Source organism: Sarcophilus harrisii, chromosome 4, assembly GCF_902635505.1.
Source record: "Sarcophilus harrisii chromosome 4, mSarHar1.11, whole genome shotgun sequence".
NCBI lineage: Eukaryota > Metazoa > Chordata > Mammalia > Dasyuromorphia > Dasyuridae > Sarcophilus > Sarcophilus harrisii.
The window spans coordinates 390,157,803-390,180,665 of NC_045429.1; the positions used below are offsets into that span (position 1 = coordinate 390,157,803).

The following is a 22,863-nucleotide window of genomic DNA, read 5'->3' on the forward strand; positions in this document are numbered from 1 at the left end:
ACACTGTAATGAGGTACATTATCATGCAGCTGTATAAACATATTTACTAGACACACATTCTTTTACCACAGGTGAACATTTTCCATTATAAGCATTAGCACTATATGCATCCTTAATCAAACCACTTTGAAAATTAAGTGAAAATGAAAGTGAAAATTAAATTAAGAAAAAGGACAAAATATTTTTTTATATTTCTTTCTAACAAAACATTTTCAACTTTATAAAATGCTTTCTGAAAATAAAATTTGTCAAACTGGCCATTTTTCCTTTAAGTTTATTTTTTTTTAATGTCTTCATGTTTAAAAAAAAGGTCATTAAAATATTTGATTAGCATTTCTCATCAAACATATAACTTGCTTAGCATGAACAGAGTTTTTTAGGCTCTAAATCTACATCCAGAGAAGTCTAAGAAGTGTACTACTTTTTAAAAACGTGGCCATTATAGTTGTTCAGTCTTTTAGTCATGTCCAATTCTTCATGGCTCTATTTGAGGTTTTCTTGGCAAAGATATTAGAGTGCTTTGCTATTTCCTTCTCCAGCTCATTTTACAAGTTAGGAAACTAAGGCAAACAGATTTAAGAAACTTGCCCATGGTCAAACAGTTAGTGTAAGAACTCAGGGAGATGAGTCCAGGTCTGGCACTTTATCCATTGCATCACCTAATTGGACTAATGGAACTATGTCTATTTCAAGTAAAAGCAGACTTCCTTATATGATCAAAAAGTTTCTCTTTTTCTGAGATAGCATGAACTATGAAATTAAAATAATTTTTTTAAATTAACATTTTGGAAATATCCTGATAACTAAAAATATCAAATGCTATTGAACAAGCCAGCACATAACCAAGGTTTTTTTTTTTTTTTTTTTGTCGTTGTTTGTTTTTTTTTAATTTTGCTAGTGATCTATTATGAAGATAAGTGGTTAAAGACCAAAGGAGCAATTAAAAACAAAAATTTGGGAAGTTAACAAATATATCTTCTATCCAGAAAATATTTTCTATTTCATTTGGGGAGGTTGCTGGTTAATTAGGGGGTATGGGAGGTTAAAAAAAAAAAAAGAAGGGAGGAAGAAAGAGGAGATATTTTCTGAGTTTATATTCTGACACAGAAGGGAATATAAGTGCTAGACAAAAGAAGAAAAATGCTCTTATTCGAGCTTATATCCCCACTTATATCCCCACCTTTTTTGATTAGGAAAATGAAATCAGCAAACTACTTTTCTTTTGCACAAAAGGATTCTGAGGCATTTGAGCAAACAGACACTGTCACAGTTCATACAGATGGTTTTATTTGATATCAGCATTTCTAACACACTAATGAAGGCTGAAATATAGAAGGAAAAAGAAAAGTGTATTTGAGCATAAATTCAATGTTTCTTCACCAAACTGTCTTCTTTTAAGGGACTGCTCCAACACAGCCCTTCCAATACAGAGGAGTCAGTCTTTTTTGCTTGGCTGTTAGCAAACAGATAGGAACCTGAAAATTTCTCCTGTACTCAGATAAATCAATGACATAGGCTGCTAACCTTTGGTACCTTTAGAAGGGGAATTAGAAGTCAAATTTCTCTAGGACTCTCTGATTTCACATAGTTTATAAATAAATCTCAAACCACTACCTTTCTAAACAAGGCTTTCTAAAAAACAGGGACTAAAACAAGTATTTAAACAATACAAACTCCTAAAATCAATGTACAATATTGGTTTTTTTACTCATCCAACAGAAAAGGAAATGCATGCACAAAAGAAAGATTTATTACACTAACTGAATTTAAGCCCAACCTACAATGATTTATTAAGTGTCTATGAAGTTCAAGGTACTGCATTTAACCTTGGCAATACAAAAACAAAAGAATTTAAACAGTCCCTACCAGCAAGAGACTTATAAGCATTAAACTTGGGGTGGTAGAATATAAAATTAAAAAAAAATAAAATTTCTGAAAAAAAAAAAATGAATGAGGGCCAGTCTTAGAGTTAGGAAAAATTTGAATCCTATTTTAGACACAGTTATCAGCTGCCAAGGGACAAGGACTCCCATAAGTTCAGTTTCCTCATCAGCAAAATGAAATAAAAACAAAGCTTAGCTTATAAGGTTAATATGAAGATCAAATGAGATAATATATGTAAAGCATTTTGCAAATCTTAATTTGTCATGTTACTAATGATGATTTAGAGAGGTGAGGATAAGATTTAGAATGGCAGAGAATGCTCTATTATGGTGAAGGTCTAATATAGAATGCAAAGAGTTTGACCTAATGCTAAAAGTCTGATTTAGAATGATGGCTCTGTTAGTGGTAAGAGGTTGGATTTGAGAGGTATTGTGAACAAGGTATAGGAGCAAGATTTGACAACTGAGTGGATGTATGGAGTGAAGGCCAGTGAAGAGCTGAGATTAGTCTCTTTTGGGCCTCATATAACTCCCTTGCATTTATCCGTTAAGACCAATTTCTCATCATCAATAAAAATCATAGATTCCATAGATTCTTTGAATATTTGCATATTTCAAATGAGAAAATCAAGTCTCAGGGAGATTAGTGAAATCATTTGCCCCAGCTTCAAATGACAAGTTATTAAACTTAGATAATTAGAATTAAAGGGGGGCTTTCCAATCCCCTCATTTTACAAACAAAAGAAATTGAATTTTTTTAAATAAAGAAACTTTACTCTATAAATAAAATTTTTGTAACTTTCTCAAGGTTCCAAAGTAATGAAATGCCAAACTGTGTAATAGAACCTGGATTTCCCGAGTCTAGCCCAACACACCCACCTCTACTTGAACCCAATTCAGCTGTCTTCATGGGCACCGGAACAAAATGTTCTTATCTTCCCATTCTACTGGAAGAAGTCTTCACATGCTTCACAGATAGGTTTGAGACCCCCTGGTTACCCTCAACCTGGTTTAGCCCATCAGCCCAGATGGTTTACTGGATTATGGCCACCATGCTACAACTTCTTGGAACCACAAATGAGAGTTGAATGCCAGGTAGACATCAAAGGTGAATAATTAGTCCTGAAAAGACTTCACAGAAGAGATACTAGTTCTTCTTGAACACCTCACATAACCCCAGGGGAAAAGGGCACTTAAGGGGAGGCAAGAAAGTCTTTGCAAAGGAGATAGTGTGACTGAGTTGTCTTAAAAAAAGCTAAGGAGGCTAAAGATGAGAACCCCACCTCTTTACCAGAGGATATTCATCATGAATTTCTTCTTCTCCCCTTCTCCACAGATCATACTATTCTGGTATCATCCCCCACTATTTTTCTTCAATTTCTAATGGATAAGGGCCTTTTCCCTGCTTAGGTCAACCCTTCTACTTGTGCCCTTGATCTCAATACCTTCTGCTTCTCCAGTAGATTGCCCCCAATATCATCCTTTCTCTCTCTCCCTATTGGCTCTCTCCCTGCTGCCAGTTTGTTCTAGAAAACAAATAAACAAAAAATTCCATATCACCCTAATCTCAAATAAAAATCTTCTCTTAGTGCTACCATCCCTGCTAGCACTTCCCTTTTCTGAGAAAAAAATTTGCTTACTCAGTCTCCATTTCCTTTGTTTTCACTCTTTTCTGAACTCTCTGCAATTTGGATTCCAACTTCATTCAACTGAAGGTGTTTTTCCAAAGTTACAAATTATCTCTTAATTTCAAAATCTCAAGGCTTTTTCTGAATCTTCATCTTTGAGCCTTCTGTGCTACTGTTGATCATCTTATCTTACTAGTGACAGCCTCCTATCTAAAGTTTTGTGACATCATTCTCTTGGTTCTCCTACTATCTGTTCAACCACCCAACATTGAACATTTCCAACTAGTTGTCCTATGAATCACTTAGATTCAATATGTCCACAACCAAATTCATAATCTTTCACTACCTCCATACCATCCGTCTTCTACATTTTCTTACAACTATGAAAGATATTCTCATCCTCTCAGTAACCAGATTCATCCTTTCTGGATTCTTTCTCTTACTTACCCCATGTATTCAGTTAATTGCCAGATCTTATTTTTCTACTTTCACTATATATATATATATATGAACGAGATGAGATGAGATCTTTCAAGACAGTTGTAAAAATCGAATAAAGCTTCATTTACTTCAGTTTGAGTAGGCCTGAAGGCCTTTGAAGATTGAGTCAAGGGCATACTTAAGTCCCCTTCCTGCTATCCTCCCATGACATCATTTTCTCCCTATTTCATTCAAATATGAGCAACTATATACTTATTGATCAAGTTCAATTTCTTGGGTAGTTCCCACATTTAGAATGTAAGATCCTCAGCCAATGAGGATGAGGATCAGTGGTAGGAGGGGGTATTTGCATTAGGGATTAAAAGTGTTAACCCTGCCCCAGAAGGTGCTTCTTCCCTTAGATTGTCTGCTGGACAGGTGGGACATCCTTTTCACCAGAATGTATAATAAACTTTGCTTTGCTTCCAGAAATCTCTTCAGCTTTTTTTATTAAATGATGATACTCAATATATTCATGTCAATATATATATATATATACACACACTCATATAGCTACAACCTATTTCAAACCTTTATTACCCTTTATTACCCTTATCTAGATTAATATAAAACTCTTGTAATTGTTCTCCCTGACTTTGTCACTACACAGCTACCAAAGTGATTTTTCTAAAGCATAGGTTTAACCATATTACGTTCACCACCACCACTAAATATCCCATCTACTCAATATATACCAATGGCTCTCTATCACTTCAAAGATCAAATATAAATTGTTATTTGGCATTTAAAGCCCTTACCAAATTGGCCCTTTTCTGCCTTTCTTCTTTTCTTCTTAAACTTTTCTTCCCCCTATATATACAATTCAGGTAGACTGGCCTAAAACTGTTCCTCCCATGCAATATTCCATTTTCCAATTTCAAGGCTTTGCACTGACTGGCCCCATGCTGGAATTCTCCCCTCTTGATAGTCTGGCTTTATACAAGATTTAGCTCAAACTCTTCTTCTATAGAAGAAGAGTTTACTTGTCTAGCCAGAAGAAGCTTACCAGTCTAGCCAGCCATTTAATTCTATGGATCTCCAAGCAGAGTGAATTCAGAGCTGGACCAGGATATAGGATACAAATCCAATCTCAGATACTAAATAGCTATGTGACTCTCAGCAAATCACTTGGTCACTGTTTGTTTCTGTTTCCTCAACTATAAAAATAGGACTCATAGTAGCACCTACCTTACAGGGTTGTTATCAGGATTGAATGAGATAATATTTGTAAAGTGCTCAATACATTGTCTGACAAGTAATAGGTTTGTTCACTCCTCTTTTCCCTTCTAATTTGTGGTTCCTCAAGGAAATTTTTTTAAAACTATTCTCTATTAATTTAAAAATAATTATCTCTTGTTAAAATGAGCCTCCTGCTTTCAAGAATCCATTTGCAGCTATATATACCTAAGATAAAGGTGGAAACCTTCCATTCCTCAAGCTAATTTCAACTGCTCTTCCAAGAATTACCAAGAGTAATAGCCCCATTTATGCCAATAAGAATGAACTTAACACAGAACTTCGGCTAGATGTCTTTTTTGTTTGTAATTTCAGAAAAGGCTATAAAATGAGAATACCATAAAGGTCAATCTCAATGTTCTCATTTCCTTTCTCCATATCCCTATGCCTTCTGTGTTCATCTCTCAACATCTTCCTTTCTGTAGGCTCTTGCTTTTGGGTAACTGTATTTTTCCTCTGTGCTTTTTCCTCTGAACTGCATTCTCCCATTATTTTTCCCTTTAATCTTTACTTAGTTTCCTTAATTAGTGCAATATAGGATTGAAGGTTACTTTTTATTACTTGTTATATTTTTTGAATAGTTTCTACTTCTTTGTTCTTAGGCAATATGGTGAAATGGAAAGTCAGCCAACCTTGGAGTCAGAAAACCTAAGTCCAAATATTCCTCTGACATATACATTCCAGATGTGTGACTTTAGAAAAATCACTTAACCTCTTCCAGACACATGCAAGTCTCTAAGACTATAGGTCTTGCAGTGCAAGTAATGATCTGTATTAATGTGTCCCAACTCTCCAATAAATAGCCAAATGATAAGAACAAAATTTTCAAAAGAAAAAATATAAATTAACAACCATGTGAAAGAATGCCTCAAATCCCCAAGAATAGGGGAAATGCAAAACAACTGTGAAGTTATTTACTTCACACCCAGCAAATTGGCAAATATGATAAAAATTGGAGAAAATCAATATTGACAGTATTATTGTAAGATATACTAATACATTGTTGGTGGATTTGTGACTTTTCTAGAAATAATTTTTTATAATTATTCTTGAAAGAAATTTGGAGTTATGCAAATAATAAGTAGCTAAAATATCCTTTAAGTTAGACCCAGAGATTCTACCACTAGGCATAAAACCTGGGACACTGACAAAAAGGATGGCTCTACATATACTAAGTATTCATTAAAATTTTTTTTTATAATACCAAAGAACTGGAAACAACTGCCCATAGATTGGGGAATGGCTAAACAAATTTTACCACATGAATGAAATAGAATATTACTGTGATTAAAAAAAAAAACAAAAGAAGGCAAAGAAGTATGGAACGATCTGTGTGAACTAATGCAAAACAAAGCAAATAGAACTAGGAAAACAATAAATGCAATGACAAAGATGTAAATGTAAAGAACTACCACAAAACAAAAAGGAATGATGAGAAATTATAAAGAACAAACTTTGCCCCAAAGAAGATGAATGTGATAAACTGAGTAAAGACCTCTCATAAGAATATGGCCTTGACCTATGCTCTAATTGTAATTTGAGACTTTGTAATAACAAGTTGAGTTATAGCTAAAATCTGCAGGTTTTCAATTACCTAGATAACCAAACATTTCCCTCTTATCTCCCCCTACCTCCAACTCTTAATTAGTATTTTAGTATTTAAGTACTTAATGGGTAAAGAATTTGTTATTTACTAGTGTTCTTTGGTTTCTGGGATAGATTTCCATGTTTAGGTGTAAGCTTGAATTCCCTCACACAATTGGAGAAAAGTTTGGGGGATGGGGAGGGCTTCTGGTTAGGGTCTATCTAATCTTGTGTTTTGCAGTTTGCAGTTTGCACTCCTCTACTGACACCTTGTCTGTTGAGAGTTGCTCTTTCTTACAAGATCATAATATTTTTTTTTTTTTGCTTTCTACCTTGAGAATCTCTCATTTTAATTTGGGTTGGGGTCATAGCTGCCCCCTATAGTTCTAGGGGCTCATCTGGGATATTTCCTGTTCATGAGAGATCTCTCCTATACCAAATCCTTGGGCAGGTTCCCTCTGGAGACTTCTCCGGTAGTCCTTAGACTTAGAATTCCTACTCCCAATCAGGTAAATTTCTGGAAGAGAGATACTTGGAGAAAGCAAAAATGAAAAGTGAGCTAGTAAATATGGAGAATTAATTTGGGCCAGGAGATAAACAAGCTGAGAAAAGTTCGGAATCATTCAGGTAAGTTGTACACTACTCAAATAGGGCAAGAAACTGCTGAAGAGGAGAGAGACTCTAAGTGGTTAGATCCATACAAGGACTTTCCCTTTGCTAAAAACTGGTGAGCCACTTGGGCGACTGGGATTGGGATTGGGAGAATTTAAGTAGTTAGAGTCTGTAAAAGGATGCTATTTCCTTTTAATATAGGAAGACTCTAAGTGGTTTGAGTCCGGAAGGATACTCCTATTTTCCTTTGGCAAGATCAGGTAAGTCTTCCATTAGAGAGGATAAGATATTGTGAAAAGGAGCAATCTAGCTGGCTCTAAAAATCTATCTAGTGTCCAGAGAAGATAGCTCTTTAGGAAGAATTGGGTTGAAGTATGAGAATTTATAGGAATTAAACATTGTTGTTTTGTTTGGACAGGTGCCCCACTCTGAGGAACTGTCCATCTCTGAAGGGCTGGGTATAAATTCAAAGGAGCTTTCAATACTCAGCTCCTAAAGCTTCAGGTCCAGAACTCCCCTCCTTGCTTTCACCCCAAGGTGAAAAATTGAAGCTAGATTGATTTAGAAAAGGGGTGTGTGTGTGTGTGTGTGTGTGTGTGTGTGTGTGTGTGCTTTGTCTTATGTGTTTCTCTAAACTGAATTACAAAGCAAAAGATCTGGCTATTTGGGATCTTAAAATGTTTGTTTTGTACATAATTGGACTTAGGCAAACAGCTTTTAGCTAGAGAGGGGAAGCACTATTTCTGAGATAGGGAAAAGTTTTTAACTGCCATATCAAAAAAAGGGAAGAAAAAAAAATAAAAACCTGATATTTCTGTGGACCTAGAACTGGCCAATTTAGGTATGCAGAAGTAGTTAAAGTTACAGAACTTTTAAAACATTTTAGCAGATTCTGGGGTTTTTTGAGACTAAGTTTTAAGTTGCTTGACCCCATCTCTGAGTTAGCAAACTTGAGTTAGTCTATTTTATTTTTAAGTAGGCCTAATTTACGTGACTAAAAGCCTTCTGAAGACCTGAACCTGAAGCTTACAGAAAAACTGCAAAAGGGAAAAAAAACACCATCTCTGGGATTTTCCAGGCCTCCTTCTCTTCCTTCGAGAGACTTGTGGAATCTGTCCTGGTTAGGCTAGTGTCCCCAGCTGGCCTGGAATCTTCTGGGGTTGGCACTGGTGCCCCAACATCTTTGACATAGCTCCTCCTCTCCTCCCTACATTTCTGGCACAGAGGGTGGACTTGTCACTGGCCTCAGATCTACAGCCAGATAACTGGGTCCAAATTTCTCTGACCCTCTCCCCCAGGATCCTAAACTCTGCCAATTTTTTAAACCCCATAAATTGACTTGAAAGGGCAGTTTTCTGCCACCCTAAATTTTGAGGCTTTGTATGTTACTAGAAATTTAAATCTGTATTTGATTCGATTTAATTTTTTTTTTTTAATTTGGTTCCGTGGTAACTTATCTAAAGAGGTCACATGTTTGTATCTCCTAATTAGCTGAAATATGTTTAAGCGACTGTGTTGCTTGCTAAATTGCATATTAGGCAATGTGCTTTAACATTTTGTCAGCCCAGCTGCATATGTGGTATAAATTTTGTGAAATTTGGTCCAAAGCTTTGGTACAGATTGTATTGTGTCATTTTAAAGTTGTTCCCATTGTTTAGGAGGATTCTGAGAACAGTGGTCTATGACTTTGTCCCTTTAAACATGTTTTGATATAGATTGTTTATTAAGCATCTTGAAGTGTAATGCTGAATTTAAAATCAGCTGTGAACTTTCTAGGATGAATATATCTTACTTTTATCAATGTAAGATTATATTCAATACTTATTTAGGATATGTGATCCTTGAGAGCTAAATTCACCTAAACCTTTGATTAATGAGACTTGCTATTTGAAATAAAATAGCTTAGGACTATAGCTGCTATCATTTGGAGTTTTGAATTCAGATATGATTGTCTGATCGATCATCAAGCCAGCAATCTACCATCTTAAAGGAATATGCCACAAGCTACTCAGAGGAAGGTGATCTGAATTATTTTAAGTGGACATTAGTATCCGGGCAAGAATTGGGAGGATAACTTTGGCCTCTGCTTAAGGTAGGATCCTTCTGACTCAGTTTATCTATGGTGTTCCTTTGAATAAGAACCCACCTGATTATTCCCGAGTCTGGCTATAAGGTGGAATTGTTATTGCATTCAATTACCTAAATTCAAACTGAGCTAAGGATGCTATATCCTGTCATGGATATGCTCTCAGGCCGAGGCCTGAATGATCAGTTTTGATGCTATTATAATCATGTCCCTGCTTTTTTCTCTTACAGCAAATTTCTATAATCAGGGCAAGTGTTCAGTAGAAGGTATGAGCATATTCAAGTATGTAATATGAAGTTTCCTATCTGAAAATATGTGGTCATTATATCCTAAATAAGTAGGTAAGTGAGTATTTGGCCTAGTCATCCATCTTTTGCTAGATACATATGTCTGTCTGTTTCTGTTAGTATTTTGTTGTTGTTGACTTTCCTGATAGACATCTTTATTTGTGAAGAGTTATCTACTGTAATTACTGGGGACACAAATGTTTGGGGTGATAGATGGCCCCAGATGGGAGTTGGGAGTATAGAACCCTAAACTGTATAGTAAACAGGCATATCAGACACCAGGTCATGGCTGAAATAATTACTAACCAGAAGACAAAGGCACTGGATTTGTTAGCAGACCAGGCCACTCAGACTAGAGAAGCAGTACTCCAGCCTAGATTGGTATTAGACTACTTGTTGGCTGAAGAAGGTAAAGTTTGTAGGAAATTAAATTTTTGCTGTATGAAAATTGATGATAATGGACAGGTAGTGAAGGAAATCACCAAAGACATCAGAAAATTGGCCCATGTCCCATTCCAGACCTGGTCCTCACTGATGTGATCTATGGTGTGGGGTTTGTCACCAAATTATGGCAGGCACCAAAAGTATTATGAAGAATTCGCAATGGTCATTTTCTTTGGCAAGGGATAGATTTATTTGGGGGAATAGGTTATAGACAAAATGAAGGGATAAAATAGAGACCAAGAATGGTAAATATGAAATAGAGTTGGGAGAGCATAAAAAAGACAAGTTTCTTAGTGGAACTCACAATTAGTAGAAAGGGAGTACCCCATTTTAGCTGGCCGCAAGGAAGAGAAGTGGGGTTGGGAAGCGTAGTGGTGTTAGGGGAGATACCCACATGGCATGGGGTAAGAGAAAAGACACCACAGGGAAGAATGCTTAGTAAGCTGACCCAAAGGAAGGAAGCAGCCATGGGATGTGCCACAAGTAGGTTTTAGAGGGAAATTTTAATCTCAGGGTCATCACCAGGATTTCCACAGAGAATGGATGTCAGGAGCTTGATATAACTTTCTGACTGGATTACCTTTAGAGGATGGGATGAAGGAACAAAACGGAAAACAGATTCTTTGGATCCTATTTATAATTTTAAGTGGAATCATACTATTCCCTGTCTGCCTGATGCAGCATATCACAAAGGTAGTACAGACATCACTGATCAGAATAGTAAAGATTGAACAACCTGCCAGGGGAGGTCTAGTTAAACTTGGAATATTAAAAGGAAGAGATGGACCCCAGTAGAGAAAAAAGGACAAATCTCTAGGGGAGATTAGAGATTAATAACAAGATGATTGAGGAAATGTATCAAGAATGGTATAAGAGGTCTTCAAAAGCTAATAAAGAGGAGGAACTAAATGGGGTAAACTGAGTGAAGACCTCTCATAAGAATGTGGCCTTGACCTATGCCCTAATTATGATTTAAGATTTTGCAGTAAGAAGTTGAGCTATAACTAAAAGCTGCAGGTGTTCCATTATTTTAGATAAATAACATTTCCCTCCTGCTTCCCCCCCACCCCCATACACACCTCTTAATTTGTATTTAAGTGCTTAATGGGTAAAGAGTTTAGGCCATCAACAAAGCAGAACTTTGTTGCTTTATCACATTAGATCTTATAGCTACAGTAGGGCATAAAAAAGGGCTTGTGGTCAGGCCCCCAGAATGATCTCTGAAAACAACTGCTCAAAACCCCTGAAGCTTGGGACAGTGCATCCTCCACCCTGGAAACACACACTCAGAAGATGATATCAGAAAAATAAAAATTGTGCTCAGACCACGGAAGAGCTCAAAGGGACTTTGAAAGTCAAGTAAGAGAGATAGAGGAAAAAGTAGGGAAAAACTTGAGAGTGGGTACAAAAGGAAATACAAAAAACTAATGAGAAGAATGCCTTAAAAGGCAAAATTGGCTATTTGGGAAAAGAAGTACAAAAGCTCACTGGGGAAAATAATTCCTTAGAACATAGAAGTGAGCAAATTGAAGCTTTATAAGAAATCAAGATATAATGAAAGGAAGAAAGGAAGAAAGAAAGAAAGAAAGAAAGAAAGAAAGAAGAAGGAAGGAAGGAAGGAAGGAAGGAAGAAAGAAAGGAAGAAAGGAAGAAAGGAAGAAAGGAAGAAAGGAAGAAAGGAAGAAAGGAAGAAAGGAAGAAAGGAAGAAAGGAAGAAAGGAAGAAAGGAAGAAAGGAAGAAAGGAAGAAAGGAAGAAAGGAAGAAAGGAAGAAAGGAAGAAAGGAAGAAAGGAAGAAAGGAAGAAAGGAAGAAAGGAAGAAAGGAAGAAAGGAAGAAAGGAAGAAAGGAAGAAAGGAAGAAAGGAAGAAAGGAAGAAAGGAAGAAAGGAAGAAAGGAAGAAAGGAAGAAAGGAAGAAAGGAAGAAAGGAAGAAAGGAAGAAAGGAAGAAAGGAAGAAAGGAAGAAAGGAAGAAAGGAAGAAAGGAAGAAAGGAAGAAAGGAAGAAAGAAAGAAAGAAAGAAAGAAAGAAAGAAAGAAAGAAAGAAAGAAAGAAAGAAAGAAAGAAAGAAAGAAAAAAAAATATGGGGGAAATGTAAAATATCTCATTGGAAAAACAACTGATGATCTGGAAAATATCGGTCTACCTGAAAGTCATGATCAAAAAAAGAATTTAGATATCATCTTTCAAGAAATTATCAAGGAAAATGTCTTGATATTCTAGAACCAGAAAGAAAAATAGAAATTGAAAGAATCCACCAATCATCTTCTGAGATTACAAAATGAAAACTCCCAGGAATATTATAGTCAAATTCCAGAGTTCTTAGGTTAAGGAGAAAATATTGCAACCATCCATAAATGAAACAATTCAAGTATAGTGCAGCCACAGTCCGGATAACACAAGACTTAGCAGATTCTACATTAAAGAATCAGAGGATTTTGAATATTATATTCTGGAGAGCAGTTGTAGCTAGGATTACAACCAAGAATTACCCGCCCAGCAAAACTAAGTATAATCCTTCAGAGGAAAAGATGTATATTCAATGAAATAGAAGATTTTCAAATATTCATGATGAAAAGACTAGAGTTGAGTGAAAAAAACAGATTTTCAAATTATGGGCTCAGGAAAAGCATAAAGAGGTAATCAGGAAAGTAATATTGACAATGGTGTGAAACTGTGTTCCCTATAATCTGTAAAATTATCACTCTGAAATTGTGCCCCTTTTGAAGAAGAGAGATCAGGGTGTGCCGGGCTCCAGAGAGTCTAGAAAGAAACCACATCCTCCCAGAGTGAGATAAGTAGTATCATTCAAGGGCAAATCAACTCCCATTGATCTTTTGGGGAGTTGCATTCTCATTCAAGAAATTTTCATTCAATTAGGAGATCCTCATCTGACAATCAGTTCACATTGCTCCCCAGATCTGCTCATAAAATAGATTTCTGTTCACTCATTCTTTGCAGAATGTCCAAAGCAGCATGCTTTGCCTCTGGAATAAGCTGTCAGTACTCCTGCCCCCTGTGAAGACATTCTCTCCTCAGTGCCAGCCTCCTTTTCCCTAATAGGACTTTGCTACTCAGAAGTCAGTCTTCCTAGCAAAGCTGACTTCTCATCCAACAGTAAACTTCCCTTTTGCCATTCAATATTTCAGGTTTGTGAATTCTTTCACAAAGGACTGTGCCAACCAGAAGGGGATTCCCACATCTCAACTCTCTGCACTGCCACTAACCTCATCATATCATAAGGAACTTAATTAGGTTTATCTGTTTATATTCCTAAAAGGGAGGATGATACTTGTAACTTATTAGAACTTTATCATTATTATGGCAGTTTGAAGGAATATATAGAGAGGGCACAGGTGTGAGTTGAATATGAAGGAATAATATCTTTAAAAATAAAAAAATTAATGGGGAAGAGAGGAATGCATTGGGAGAAAGGAAAAGGAAGAAGTGAAATAGTTTAAAGTATCTGTGATTAAAAAAAAAGAGCGAAGAAAAAGCTTTTACAGTAGAGGGGAAGATTCAATTCAATTCAATTCAAGTGAAAAAAATAAATTTTATAATGAAACTATATTGAGTATTTTTCTCTACCTCTTTTTAAATAATTATCACAAAACTAAGGCTGGGAAAACTGGATTTAATATTACTGGAAAGATGAGATAAATAATGAAAAAGATTAAGATTTAAATAGGTGTCATCTCCAAATCTATGTCTCATCTAATGAAATCCTTTAACACTTAACATGGATTGAAAGGAAAAATCTAAAAAAAAAAAAAAACCAAAAAACAAAAACAGAAAACTGCAGAAACCTTCTAATGACATTAATAAAACAGGTAAAAACCTGAGATTTAAAAAAATAAACAGAATATGTCTTTTGAGGAAGTCATAAGCTTTAGTATAGTCCACTTGAGTTTTTAACATTATCTAATCTTCTTTTAGAACTACCACATTTAAAACTTCACAGTAAAATCTTAGGAGACAAATAAATATTAGAAAGTAATGAAAATATTTCCATTATAATTCATAATAGATTTATAATAACATTTCATTAATTGAGGACTCACCTATCTGATAGTCACATCTATCAGGACACAGCAAAGAACCTGAAAGTAAGGAAAAACCCATGTGAGCAGCCAAACATGTCATAAAGTCTATGTACTAAAGATCAATCATACACTTTACACATGGGACTAACCCTCAAGCTTTTGCTCAAAGCCCATTTAGTCTTATTTCTCACTTAAATTTAGCAAACTTAGTCAAGTAATTCCCAAGTCCTCAGCAAATATAAAGCAGGTTAAGAAGGGGGAGGCTCCATCAAGTCCCAAGCCAGATAAAGGAATTAAAATCATAGCTTCTTAAGTTCATTTTGCATTGGAGTAAATTACTCTACAAATATCAACAGGCCCAAGAGCAACAATTGTAATAATATCTTCTCAAAATGATGATATTATTAGTTTGGTTTTTTTCTTAATAGATTGAACTTAAATAGGGCTTAGTTTAATTTAAGTTATCAAAATGTGTTAAACTATGATCAGTAGAGTGCACAGAGAAATAAGTTACATCCTATGCTCCTGAGCCGGTTTATGGGACCTGTTTATGCCCTAGAGCAAAGATTGATTTTCCCCTTTCTAAATAAAGTTTTATCATATTTTAAGATGTAAAAAGCATTCTTTGTAGTATAAAACATGTACTGATAAATGAGATTTGGCCCTGAAGTAATAATTTACTGACCCTGGTAGAATTTATTTAAGAATGAAGTAAAGTAGGGAAAATTTCAATCTCAAATTGGGAAATAATTAAAAAAAAAATATTGATCCTAAAAGGAAAACCCCTCAGATATCCAAAAACCTTTGCAACTTAACTCATTGCTGGAAGTACTAGCTAGAAAAAGTAATGACATACTTTGATAAAACTGGATTTATCCATATTCCATTTAAGCCATTCTCTTGGTAGTACTTAGGACCCACTTCCTCCCCTCATTTTTCTTATTTCTCTTTTTGGTAACAAAGATTAGCAAGAACTAAATTATCTAGTAAGAAATTTAAAGACTACCTACCTGCTCTATCCTGCTTCCAATTCTAGAATTATTTCACTGCTCATTAACACCTCCAACAGGAAATATCATGAAATGCAAGTGATTTAATAAATGACAGATGAAGTTAAAACCATTGACTTAATTAAGATTTTGTTTTATCCATGTTTTGTCTCAATTACACGAACACAGATAATCTAAATTGGATGTATATGTAAAGATATGATTAGCAGAACAACTTTACAATTTAAAAAGAACCCAAAAGGAATCTAAAAGTAAAATTCTGTTTGGATTTTAAAAAGATTAAACTATCTAGAATTTAGAATATCACTAATTGATCTAGTTTATATGGCAGACTTTTTAATCTTTTCTAAACAATTGAATATAATTATCTGGGATTTTAAACAAAAACCTTTGAAGGGTGTTAAAAATGAGAGAATTGCCTTTTGCAGACTCTTAGTAATACAAAAGCTCTGTTTAGTCTACAGAACCCAAAACTAAATTTCCAAAAGCTCCTGCCAGATACTCATAGCTTAAAGCAGGACAAAGTACGGACCCCTTTTGCAAAGAGAATACAATTTCAAATTTTTATCTTGCTCTTTTGCTCAGCAGGAGAACACAAGTTTAAATGGTTTTGTTTGTTTGTTTGACGGAAGAGAAAAGGGGGATGACTTCATTCTCAGAGAGATGAAATCCTCATCTACTTCAGATCATATAGATCAGGTATCTATACCATCTGAGAGTACCACATGGCTCACTGAAGTTTTAAATGAATTGCCCAGGGTCATATAACCAGGATATAGGAGAAGCAAGATTTAAATGCAGACCTCCAAGGATCTTCCTAACTCCAAAGCTAATATTCTATCTACTCTGTCATCCTTCTTCTCTTGGAATCTATAACTATAATTAAAATATATATTTCTTTAGTGTTTTCATACACTGGGACAAAGTCCAAAGCAATACATAAACTTAGGCAAGCATATTGAAATTGTTTCTTAGGCTATTGAAAACAGATAGCTTTTTAAACTTCTATTTAAATTCTTCCCAATGTCAGATTTTGAAAAGCTTTCCAGTCTGTTCTTTTTTGCCTTTTCTCCCCAAGAATTAAGAAGATTAAGTATTCTAATCAAGAGCAGTTTATATACATATTTTCAGATGAATATTTAATCTATTTTCATTTTTGTAAATATATATATATATATAAATATATATATATACATATGTATGTGTATCTTAAACTGACCCTAAAAACAATTAAAATATTTTTAGCATGTGACCATGTACTTACCAATAACAGTTTACTTAAAACTCTAATGCTTAATCTTCTTTGAGGCACCAAGAAATTATTCTCCAGTTACACTAGAACTATTGTAGTACAGAATCATAAGCCTTGTTATATTTTCAAATGAAAAATGCCGAACATAAACCTGAATTTATGAACTTAATGGAAAATAAACAGATCTAAGTTATTTTCAATCTATGTGCTAAGCACCTAATTAAGCAATGAAGAGACAAAAATGAAATAGTCCCTATTCTCAAGGAGGTTACATTCAAACAAATAAGAGCGGGCACACATACACACACACATACTTACATATATAGAAAAAATGAATACAAGATAAATTGGGAAGGAAGGGTGTGTGTGTGTGTGTGTGTGTGTGTGTGTATTAAACATGTGGTAAGCCAGCATGGCTATGTTACAGAATGCATAGAGAGGAGTCATATTTAAGAAGACAAGAAAGGTAGAAAGGCATCAGATTATGAAGAAAATTTATATATGATACTTGAGGTAGTTGTGAACTCCTGGAATTTACTGAGGAAAGGAGGGAGGATAGAGGGGGGTGTCATGGTTAGAAATTAGAAAAAAATAAGGAATTATCTTTTGAACATGTTAAATTTGAGATGCCTAAATATATGGATCTACATTATCATTTACCCTGAGGTGATAATTAAATCCATGAAATCTGATGAAGTCACTAAGTGAGACAGTAAGGAAAAAGAAGCCTTGAATAAGAAAATTCAAAGCCTTGGAAACATACCCAAAATTTGTGAGAATGACAAAGATGAATCCTTGAAAGAGTATTCAGATAAGAAGGAAGAGAGCCATTAAAGAACAGTAAAATGAAAACTTATAGAGAAGTGAGTATTTAGGAGAAGGAGATGATTAATATCAAATGCTGAAGAGATAAAAAAAAGATGAGATTGAGAAGAGAATTAAGCGATCACTGGAAAGTAACTTTAGAGAAAGGAGTGTCAATTGAGTAGATGAGACTGTAAACTAGATTGCAAAGGGCTGAGAACAGAAAGATAAAAGTGAAGGCATTCTAGTGCCTCAGTTTCAAGAACTTTTGCCTTATGAACAGTATGTGGGTCAGACAGCTCATCAGGGTAAGATTGCAAGGCCTTCTGCTAATGCTGGCATGAGACCCAGGTGCACTGACCAGATGCAGTCCTGTGCTGTAGCTATGGGCAAAAAGGAGTGAGAAAATGCTGGTGAATGAGAGGTGAGGATCCTGCTGACTATGGTCACTCATAAAAGAGCAAAGTCCCTGGTTTGGGTTCCAGGGTAGAGGGGTGAGCAGAAACTTGAAGTCTCTGAAGGGACCATAGGGAATAAAAGCATTTGTGCTGGGAATAATGTTGCTGGGGGTCCTGATCTTGGCTTGAGGGTAGAAAGGAGTGCCTGAGATCAAGCCACCAAATAAAGCTCAGAAACAAATAGCATAAAAAATCTGAAGCCTGAGATATTATCCCTCATACCTTGGAACTACAACCTGACTTTAATATAAAGTTAACAGTCAGGAAAAATTAAAGTTAGGCAAAGGAAAGCTAGTAACTTAAGAAAACACAAGGAAATTTTTTTTAAAAATTAAATCAAAAGAATAAAAAAAAGAAGAGAATGTGAAATGTCTCATTACAAAAACTGACATAGAAAACAGATCAAGGAAAGACAATATAAGAATTGTTGGACCATCTAAAAGTTATGACTAAAAAAAAAAGCATCTAGACGATATACTTCAAAAATTACTAAAGTTTCTATAAAGTTATAGAATTAAAAGGTAAAATATAAATTTGAAAAATCCACCAATCATCATGGGAAAGAGATCCCAAAATGAAAAAAATCACAGGAACATAACAGCTAAGTTTTGAAGCTCTCAAGTCAAAGAGAAAATACCATAAGCAATTAGAAAGAAAAATTTAAATACTGTAGAGCTATAGTCAGGATAGCACAAGATGGTGGGAAGAAGTGCCCTGGCAGGCTTAGGGTTTTTAAAAAAATGTTTTAGAATAGCTTCTGTGAGAAACAAGATAGAAAAGAATGAAAGTATTATCTTGCTGCAATAGGAATCCCATTGTAGTTGGAAAACATACATTTGTAGTGTACCTTGTGTCCCTAGTTAGCAAAGTGTGATTTTCTCCACTTTTATTTAGCAACAAATAACAATAACAAGAGTAATAACAATAATAAATAGCTACCATTTATATAACGTTTTATAACTATTATCTCATTTTATCCTCGTAATAATTCTGAGAGATAATTGCTATTACTATCCACTTTTTGCAATTGAAGAAACTGAGGCAGACAAAAGATAAGTGACTTGCTTGGGTAACACAGCTAATAGTTATCTGAAGCAGGATTTTAACTTAAGTCTTCTTGACTTCAGATTCAGTACTCTCTTCTTTATGCCACTTAGCTGCCTAAAATTAAGAAAGTGAACGTTGGAAGTATTATACGATTGGGACTTAGTAAGGGATGAATTATAAAAGAATAAAAATTTGAGGGATTCAGTAGTAGAAAAGTGTGGAGTTGAGTTGGTTAACTATAGAATAGAGATTGAAAAGGAAAGAAAGAGAAGTCAGAACAAGGATAATAACCTGAGGAAATACTAACAGGTGGAGGGTTTGGAAGTCAAAAGGAGAGCAGGGAGAATAGATTTTTGAGGAATGAAGCATAGAAATGATAGAAGATTATGGACAGATAAAGGAATGTCAGACTTTTTATAAAAATCAGTTCCATCATGAAAATTTCTAGAACTGACATTTTTCTAAGACAATCAAATTTGCCTTTCAAAAAGACCAAATAAATTCTATTTTTCTTTGATAGGCATAATGTGTCATTTTCATTGAAGGCTCAGATGAAATTAACTAGCATAAATTGGTAGTGGATCCAATCAGTACGATTATAAGGCTTCCTTCAACTCTGTTTAATAGCAAATGAGGAGAAGTGGAGAGAGTAAGTGATAGGAGTAATTTAGCATTCGGATTTGGCACGAGATGGACATGGATAAGACGAGGGACCAAGGAATTAGAGAGAGCAGAGAGTGGTAAGTTGAACAGATTGATTAACGGGTTGCAATTGGGAAGAGAGGAGAGAGAAACCTGAGCAGGAATGTTGCTTGACCAAGTCCTGAGGGCTAGAAGGATTGTAGATCATGATAAGGTCAAAGAAGGAATAGAAACAGAAAAACTAAGGCTGAAATGGTATGAAAGTTGAATAATGAGTCTATGATCACAGCAGGCAAATGGCTGCTCCTTTCCCTACCCTTTTGTGAAGGGACAGAGGAAGAAAAGGATATTTTGAAGCAGGTATAAGGTTAAAGATGCTCAGAATGTAGTAGGCTGGAGGCCTCCACCCCAACTGGGGAAAAAAAAAAGCCAGAAATGTTAAGGGCTCAGGAAAAGCCAGTAACCCTAAGAGAAAGAACAAAGAAAAAGTTTGGGGAAGCAATGGCTGCCTCTCAGTAAGATAAAGCTTCTGAGCCAAACCAAGAAATAAGAGGATCAGGCTCCAATGAGAGTGAACAGGTGGAACTCTTGGCAGATGAGTATGCAGCACCAATATATCCTATGTAATATGTAGGATCCCAGTGAATTAAAGCTTCTGTATTTTTCCAAGATTTATTCTACTGGTGGTCTGAGCTTCTAGGTTTTGAGACAAAATCATTATTGGGTAGAGGGTTAAGAAATGACACTTATATGGAGATGAAATACATTTCCGACTGCTTCACTCAGAAAGCAGAATTCTATTTCTAGGTTCAGTATCATTCTGAGTAAATGTGTAAATGTGCTCTATTTAAATATTGATTAGAAACCATGAATTGTTTCCAGGCAGAGAATCTAAAACTCCTGGCTGGAAGAAAATAAATAAAACTAGATGATTTTCCCAGAAAAAGCCTCTGAATAGGGACAAAAGTCATGATGGTATTACTGATGCCTGTGAAACCAGGGCATCTATCCTTAATCAATATATGGATTACATTATTAAGCATTACAAAAGAAAATGTGGATTCTAAAAAGCTAAAATGGCAGACAGTTCAGATAGAAGGGGATTTATATAGCAAGCACATATTAATAGAGATATGACAAATAGATGGCAATGATATATAGGTTTAACGTATACAAAAACACTATTATCTTAGTATCTCAACAGGGCAAGTAGGTGGCACAGTGGATAAAGTGGCAGGTTGAAATCAAGAAAATTTATCTTCCTGAGTTCAAATGGGATCTCAGATACTTACTAGCATTGCAATGCATTTATCCCCATTTGCCTGCAAAATGAACTGGAGAAGGAAATGACAAACCATCCTAATATCTTTGCCCAGGAAACCCCAAATGGAATCACAAGAGTCAGACATGACTGAAACAAGTGAATCTCAACAAGAATCCCAACATCTCACTGAGGTTGGTGTTATATTCATTTTATAGATGAGGAAATTGAAACTTAAAGAGATCATGACTTCTTATTAATGTTTATTGATTATAAATGTTCACAGATATGAATCCTAAGTGAGCAGAACCAAGAGAATATTGTACACAGTAATAACAAATTATGTGATGATCAAATGTGATGAACTTGGCTCTTTTCAACAATGAGGTGGCTCAAGGTAATTCCAATAGATTTGTGATGGAAAGAACCAACTGCACGCAGAGAGAGCTGTGGAGACTGAAAATGGTTCAAAGCATAGTATTTTCACCTTTTATTGTTGTTTGATTGTTTTTTTTTTCTCTTTCTTGTGGTTTTTTTCCCCCTTTCTGATCTGATTTTTTTTTTTTGCACAGCATGACAAATATGGAAATATATTTAGAAGAATTGTACATGTTTAACTTATATTGATGTTTTACTGTCTAAGGGAGGGGGAAGGAAGGGAGAAAGAAAAATTTGCAACACAAAATTTTGGAAAGGTGAATGTTGAAAACTATCTTTGCATGTATTTGGAAAAATGAAAAGCTATTATTTAAAAAAACCAACAACAACAAATAGTAGTCATAAGGATAATCAACATAGTATAATGACTAGATAGCAGGTCTTGAAGCTAGGTTTCTCAGGGTCAAGGCCTGCCTTTGACACATAATGACCTGTGACCTGGAAAGTCATTTCCTGTCTTAGTGCTCTAGGCAACTCTTTTAAGACTAAGATGCACAGAGTTTACTCTTCTTACCTCCTTACATATGGAGATTTCCTATCAAATGAGATATTTATAAAACATTTAGCACAGAGCACATGCTAAATAAATGCTTATTGTCCTCATCTTTCCCCCTTCTCCCTACCATTGAAAAGATTGGTTCAGGAGCAGCTAGGTGGCACAATGGATAGAGCACCAGCCCTTAAGTCAGGAGGACCTGAGTTCAAATCTGATCTCAGACACTTAATACTTCCTAGCTGTATGACCCTGGGCAAGTCACTTGAACCCAACAGGGAAGGGGAGGAGAAGGGAGGAAAGGGGAGGTGAAAAGAGAGGAAGAGAAGTAAGAGGAACAGAAGGAAGGAGAGGGGAGGGAAGGAAGGAGAAGGGAGGAGAGGGAAAGACAGGGGAGGGAAGGAAGCGGAGGGGAGGAGAGGGTTGAGTCCCTTTGCCTATAAATCTTGAGAGCAGGTGATATGGCATAAAAGAACAACAGATTGTAAGTCAGACGATTCAGGTTCTAGTCCAGCCCTAAGAACTTAAGAATGTCTCCTTGGACCTCACTCACTTTGTTTATGTCCAAAATGAGGATAATCACAATTGTCTGTCCTGTCTCACTAGTTATTTTAAAAAATCAAATGCTATTATCAAAGCATAGTATTTACATTTTTTTGTTGTTGTTTGCTTGGTTTTTTTTCCTTTCTCATTTTTTCCCCTTTTGATCTTATTTTTCTTGCACAGCATGATGAATATGGAAATATGTTTATGCACATGTTTAAGATATATTGGATTGCTTGCTGTCTTGGGGAAGGAGGAGAGAGAAATTTGGAAAGTTTTGCAAAAGTGAATGTTGAAAATCATGTTTGCATGTATTTGAAAAAATAAAATGCTATTCAAAAAAGAAAATTAAATAATATAATATACAATGATAAGTTTTGTAGACTGCAAAATGCCATACAAATGTTATAGTTAATGATTAATTCATTAATGAATGAATGAATGAAATCCATTAATGAATAATGGAATTCAAAATTCCAAGATAAAAATTTTAAAAGTTATATATCTATCTAAAAAGTTCATATTTGTTTTTCAACATGTTACATAAATTTTTGGTATTGTTCAGTGATGTCCAACTCTTTGTGATCCCATTTGGCGTTTTCTTGACAATGGTAACTGCATGGTTTGCCATTCC

The 22,863-nt window shown here is 35.2% G+C and overlaps 1 protein-coding gene across 1 annotated transcript in view; it reads right to left on the reverse strand.

Annotated features, from left to right (window-relative positions):
• Positions 1-22,863, reverse strand: part of DISP1 (dispatched RND transporter family member 1) — a 253,315-nt gene that overhangs the window by 115,601 nt on the left and 114,851 nt on the right. The window contains exon 3 of the mRNA XM_023502005.2: positions 14,300-14,338. The gene's annotated coding sequence lies outside the window, so the exon portion shown is untranslated. The remainder of the gene's footprint in view (positions 1-14,299; positions 14,339-22,863) is intronic.